A 7,500-nucleotide genomic window follows, 5' to 3' on the forward strand; every position below is an offset into this window, starting at 1 on the left:
GTTTTTAATACCCCCGCGGTTTGCCTTTGCCGGAATTTTGTGCGATACCCACCGGTCGCTTTTGGAAGGGTTTTGCTCCCGGGCCCTTTTTTTTCTCTTTTCCCGTTATTATTTTTTCTTTTTGTGTTGTTTTTGCAAATATTAAATTATTTTGTTGTGCGTATGATTAATTATATTTACTTGTATTTTTAAGTGGAAGAAATTCTTTTTTTCCTTTTTCTTATTCTTTTCTTTTTTCCCCCTTTTTTATTGTTTTGTTTACACATAGTCATTTGTTTCGCTTTCTACTCCTTTATTTTCATATGTTTCTTTGTTTTTTGTTTGCTTTAGTTTATGGCTTTCCCCTTTTACTCCTCTAGCTCTCTCTCACACTTTCTTTCGCCTTTCTTATCCTTTTCCTCTAACAAAACGTCTTCCGTTTTTTTTCTCTCTCGTTTGCGCATATTTGGTTTCTTAAGGCTTAAGTTCTCTTTTCTTCGTCAGTCCTATTCTAGGCATTCCCAACTCCCTACCCGCCTCCTCTTCCGTTTTAGAGCGACCGTGTTTACACTCTTTGCCACCCCGCCAACCCCTGTCTGTAAATGTCACCTCGTCCCCCTCCCTTCCTCCTCTCCCCCCTCTTCCCTCGTCTTCTTCCCCCACTCCCCCTCCCCCTAACTTCCCCTCCTTTCTTCCATACTTATGGGAGGTCATGGGAAAAGCGCCTAATGGTAGTTTTTGTCTTGTGTTCTTTTGTACGCTGGGGTTCCCCCTTTTTAGATTTCCCCCGCCAGTTTTTTGTACGCACACGACACGCTTCGCTTTCCTTCCGCTCCTTTTTTCCCCCTCTCTCCCTCTTCTCTCTCTCCCTTTCCCCCTCTCTCTCTCTCTCCTCTCCCCCTCTCTCTCTCCTCTCTCTCTCTCCCCTCTTCTCTCTTTTTCTTTCTCTCTTTCTTTTTCCCCTTCCTTTTTTCCTTTTCTTTTTCCCCTCCCCCCTCCTTCCCCCCCTTTTCCCTCTTCTCCTTATCTATCTATCTATCTTTTTCTTTCTATTTTCCCCTTCTTTTCTCCTCTTTTCTCTTCCCTTTTTTCCCCCCCTCCTTTCCCTCTCTCTCCCCTCTCCTCTCCTTCCCCTCTCCTCCCCTTTTCCCCCTCTCCTCCCTCCCTTCCCCCTCTCTCACCACACACACACACCCACACACACCCACACACAACCCCCACACACTCACACATATAATATTAATATTAAATTATATATATATATATAATATATATATATATATATATATATCTGTGTGTGTGTGTGTGTGTGTCTTTATAATATAAAATTTTAATTATATTATATATATATATATAATATATATAATTTTTAAAAACAAACACAGTGAACAGTAAAACCTGCCCCCCCGGGCCCAATTTCCCCGTTGGGGCCCTATCCGGCCGCCCAGGGGAGCCCGGGGCGCGCGGGCCGTTGCGCTTTGGGACAGTTTTCCCCGGAGAGCAAGGGCAGCCCGGGAAAAAACGAGGGAAAAACGAACGAATCAGCAAACATAAGGTGAAACGGCCATAAGAAAAAAGGAAAGGAAGAAAGAAAAAAAGGCAAAGCAACAAACAAACCGATAAAACGCCCCTGGGAGAGTATGTGTGCTGATGTGCATACATACATATTCACATACGAACACATACATACATTGGCGCAGAAACAAAATACGTACACACACAGGCACACACACAGGCACACACAGCCCCGGCGCCAACACACAAACAAACAAACACAAAACACCACAACACAGGCCCCGCGGGGGGCCCGCGCGCTTATACCCCCCGCCACCACAAAATTACTAAACCCCTAAAAAAAACAAGCGGGGAAAAAAAAAAAAAAAACCAAAATTTGGGGTTAAGGAAACATCGGATATCCCGGGGGGGGGGGGGGGGGGGGGGGAAGGGAGGTGAAATGGGGAAGAGAGAAAATCTCTCTCTTCTCTCCCCCCCCCCCCCCCCAAAAAAAAAATTTTTTTTTTTTAAAAAAAAAATTTTTTTTTTTTTTCTCCCCCCCCCCTTCCCCCCCCCAAAAAAAAACCCCCCCCCCCTTTTTTCCCCCCCCTTTTTTTTTTTTTTTTTTTCCCCCCCCCCCCTTTCCCCCTCCCTCCCCCCCTCTTTCCCCCCCCTTTCCCCCCCCCCCTCCTCCTCTCCCCTCCCTTCCCCTTTTCCCCTTTCCCCCCTCCTCCCCTTCTTTCCCCCCCCCTTTTTCCCCCCTCCCTTTTCCCCCCCCCTCCCTTCCCCCCCCCCCCCTTCCCCCCCTCCCTCTCTCTCCTCTCTCCTCTTCTCCCCCCCCTCCCTCCCTCTCCCCCTCCTCCCTCCCTCCTCCTTCTTCCCCCCCCTTTTTTTCCCCTTTTCCCCCCTCTTTTTTCCCCCCCTTTTTTTTTTTTTTTTTTTTTTTTTTTTCTTTTTTTTTTTTTTTTTTTTTTTTTTTTTTTTTTTTTTTTTTTTTTTTTCCCCCCTTTTTTTTTTTTTTTTTTTTTTTTTTTTTTTTTTTTTTTTTTTTTTTTTTTTTTTTTTTTAAAAAAAAAATATTTTTAAAATTTTTTTTTGTTTTTTTTTTTTTTTTAAAAAAAAAAAAAAAAATATTTTTTATATATATATTATTATTAAAAAAAAATATATTTTAATATATTATATATATTTTTGTGTTGGGGGGTTTTTTTTTTTTTTTTTTTTTTAAAAAAAAACAAAATTTATCAAAAATACTATAAACAATAAACACAACACCCACACCCCCAAAACCCCACACACACACACACACAAAACACAACCACACACACACCATCACACACCATAATTATAATTATATAATAATATAATAAAAAATATATAGTTTAGATATATAATATATATATTATATATTAAAAAATATTAAACACACACCACACACACAACACACACAACCCAACCAAACACACACCACACACCCCACCCCACACACACCCCCCACACACCCCCCACAAACCCAAACACCCCACACACCACACACACACACACAACACCACACACACAGACACACACACACACAGACACACACACACACACACACAATTATAAATTTAATATATATATATATAAATATTATATATTAAATAATATAATATATATTTAATATATATAAAAAATAACCATACATACACAAACACACCACACACCACACACACCCCACACACACACCCCACACCACACACCACACACACACAACACACCCACACACACAACCACAACCACACACACACCCAAAAAAAATAATAATAAAAAAAAATATAATAAAATTATAACAAAAGAATTACACATACTACACACACACCCCACACACACCCCCCCCCCCCCCCCCCACAAAACACCACAACACACCCCACACACCCAAACACACACCACCACACACCACTATATATATATATATATATATAAATTTTTATTATATATTAATATATATATACCCTCACAACACACACACACCACACACACACCACACACACCACACACACACACACACCAAACCACAAAAACCCACACATATGTATAAATAAAATTTTATTATATATAATATAATATAATATATATATATATATATTAACAATTTAATATATATTGAGTGTGTAATTTGTATTATTATGGATTAAAAGTAATATGCGATTATATTTATATTATACTGTATGTGTGTGGAGTGTGTGTGTGGTGTGGTGTTTGGTGTGTGTGGAGGTGCACACACACACTCGCGGCGGCGAATTAGGGGTGCATCGCGGGATTTGCAACCTCCAGGAAATCAGCCCTAGTTGGGTAGTGGGGCGAGTCTGTCGTAGATATGATGGTGAGCTGAGAACGACCAAGAATGACTACCGAAAAAAAAAGAATATATATATATATTTTTAATATATAAATATTATATAATAATATATATATTTTTATAATATATATATTTTTTAAATTAATATATATATATAATTCAATAATATATCTATATAATAACATTAATATATATATTATTATATATTTATATATATATATATATTATATTATATATATTATATAAATAAATATTATACATATATATTAATATATATCTTATATAATAATGTTTATATTTTTAAAATTATTAAAAAAAAAAATGATACAATAAAAGAATTGCATTGGTTTTTTTAAACTTTAAGTTCCCCAAGGGTTTTCTCTAAAACCAGTTTTTTCCCCGTACCTTTTTTGCGACTTAGTCCGACGATAAAGCGAATGAAGGAAAAAAAAAAACTGACTGGTTTTTCTGAAACGGGTCAAAAGTTTTTTTCTCTCTCTTTTTCTACTCTGTTACCTTTTTTCTATCTTTTTTCTTAGATATCTTTCATGAAGGAATTGACAAGGCAGTTGAATCTCCCTTCTTTCTTTCCTCTCTCTTCTCTCCTCCCTTCTTTCTCCCTTTTTCTCTCTCTTCTCTCTCTTCCCCCTTTCCTTCTCTCTCTCTCTCAGACAGACAGACAGACAGAGTGAGAAAGAAAGAAAATAATAGTCCTCTACATGACTATGTAATTTTTGTATTTCATTGTTTTATTCCACTTCGAGAAAAGTTGGATAACAGAACCGATTGAATTAAGGATAAAGATAAATAAACATCGATATAAACTGATGGACGGATATCGTTTTTGAATGTGGATGACCTAATTGTTAATGGCATAAGCAGGTGTATATCCGCATTCCGCTTGTTAATGTGACCTTTGACATAGGAAGAGAAAAATGAAATAATAGGTCAGTGAAATTTCAGAGAAAATCGACATAGAAAGTGAATAGTAATGTTATCGATGATGTTAAGAGATTAATAATGTTGCGTGAAGAATTCTAATGCTGATGTTGTATATAATGATGCTGAAAGTTGTAATGTTATATATTCTGTTCTATAATTACATTGTTAATCTTATCGGAATGTATGATAATGGATTAGAAGATCGGAATAATAACGGAGCATAATAAGAAAATGATAATAACTTACACGTTTTAAAATAAAATTAAAAAGAAAAATGTGAATGGGGTGCATCAATATTCCCTGAGACAAGCGGTCATGCAAGATGCAAAGGCGACAGGTGCTGGCCAGGCAGTGTGGGAGATTCTGACAGAGCGATCGATTTCGTGTAAGATATTTGTGAAGGAGTTTTTGTAGTACGCCCGCAGCGGAAAGCCGTTTCTTCTTTTCTTTCTTATGCTGTTGTTATGGTTCTTAGTTATTGTTATTATTTTTATTATTATTATTAATTATTTTTTTTTATTGTCGTCGCCGTTGTTGTTGTATTTTTGTTTTCATTTAAATGTTGTTCTTGCTTGTATATTGTTATTATACGTATGTGGATCTGCTCATGCATGTCTGTATGTATGTATATCTCTGTACACATGTTTTCGTATGGGATGTGCACCGCCCGCCACAGCGGCTGTGACTCTGAGGGCGAAGGAAGGGTCCGCCGGCTGCGCGCACGGCTGTGAAATAGGAGGCTGTCAGGCCGAGGCTTGAGGCGGCGTCTCTTTGAGCTGAAGGAAATCGCTGGCCCTCTTGCGCTCACACGTCTGATGGATCATATGAATATATATATATATATATATATAAAATATATATTTTATATATATATAATATATATATATATATATATATATATGTATATATATGTATATATATATGTATATATATTATATATATATAATATATATAATATATATATTATATATTATATATATATAATGTATATATATGTATTATATATGTATATATATGTATATATATATATATATATTTTATATATAATATATATATATATATATATAGTATGTATATATATATGGGTGGGTGCTTCACGTGCATGGTGATGTGAAGCGATGGTGTGGTAGCCTGATAGTGTTAAGTGCTTGCATGCCTTCTCGCTTGCAGCTTCCACCCTGGCTAGCCCAGTGCGAAAAAGGGAGCAGCTTCCGCATAAGTCTCCCCTGCCAGGTCACAGCCTCTCCATCATTAAGACTTCTGCAGTGCCTCCTCGTGGCCACCCATGGGTAACTGGGCACCTTGCGGTCCCAGGCTAAACTGTGGGGGATCTCGGAGCAGCAGGAGGCCCCAGAGGTACGGAGTTATGGCCCACCGGCGTGTGGACACGCTCTGGCTTCGTACCAACTCCTGCCCCCCTAGCCACCCGGGGGAAATGGGGCGGCTCGGGGGAGGTGGGCCTTGCCAGTCCTCCTCCCCCCAGAATGACCCTCTGGCAACGTCTTGGAAAAATGGAAATGCTGGGGGGAGGGGTGTTGTCCCTCCCACCCAGCAAGTAAGGCGGGCTGTGGGTCCCGCTGGGAGGGCAAATGTCGGGGTGCAGGATTGGAACGAGAGTTACTCGTCCCGCCTACGCCCCGGCAGGCGCCAACCCACCATGAAGCTTGTGGGGGAAAGCCCTCGGGAACCCCACAGGTGGATAGGCGGTCCCACAGCCTGCCGACCCCTTTATCTGGGGCTGTGTTGGTGGTGGGGCGGGCAGAGGTGGCGTGCCCCCGGAGTGACCACCCGAGGCTTAACCTCAGGCGTGCTTTCCGGGTAGGCGCTTGGAACATCCGGTCCTTGCGGCAGGATGAGCGGTTACCTCTGCTATCGCGGGAATTGAAGCGACTGGGAGTTGAGGTGGCTGCCCTCTCAGAGGTGAGAAGACCTTGGTAGCGGGACGATCCAGTGTGGTGGTTACACCTACTACTGGTCGGGCCGCAGCGATGGTCACCACCTCCAGGGTGTAGCCATAGCCATCTCCAGTCGACTTCAGCCTGCGGTAGTTGAGGTGACACCGGTTGATGAGCGTATCATGGCATTGAGACTGAAGCATGCTTTTGGCTTCATGTCTCTTATTGCTGTATACGCTCCTACCGATGTACATAAAACCGATGTGAAAGAGGCGTTCTACGCCAACTCGCATCTGTGCAGACGTTGCCCCAGGCGAGACATTCGCATTGTTCTGGGCGACTTCAATGCGGTATCCGGCTGTGACCGAGCTGGCTACGAGATGTCTGTCGGCCCCCATGGCTCGGGAGCTGAATCCCAGCAGCAGAATAGCCTCCTTCTCCGGGACTTTGCTAGGTCCTAAGAAAATGAGGATCTCTGGGCTCCTGGTCCCAGCGCTCCAACTCGCAATCGGGGGCTGGACTTGGTACAGCGATACGGTAACATGGCCCAGGAATCGACCACATTCTTGTCAGCAACTCGATGGAGGTCCTCCATACTGCGGTTTTACGAGTGCTGAGTTTTGTGGCACCGACCATTGGCTGTCTTGTGCTACCCTTGCGGGTCCCACTTTTGTTCAAAACGCCCCGTCCCTCCATTGGCCACCCTAAGGGTTCACTTGGACGTACTAAGGTAGGAGGAGTGTGCCCGTGGGTTCGCCACGGCAGTCTCTGACCCGATTTCTCAGAACCGCACCTGACGGATCCATTTGCCTCTGTGGGAGTCTTCAAGCGCGTAACACTCGAAGCAGCTCA

Source organism: Penaeus monodon, chromosome 38, assembly GCF_015228065.2.
Source record: "Penaeus monodon isolate SGIC_2016 chromosome 38, NSTDA_Pmon_1, whole genome shotgun sequence".
Lineage (NCBI taxonomy): Eukaryota > Metazoa > Arthropoda > Malacostraca > Decapoda > Penaeidae > Penaeus > Penaeus monodon.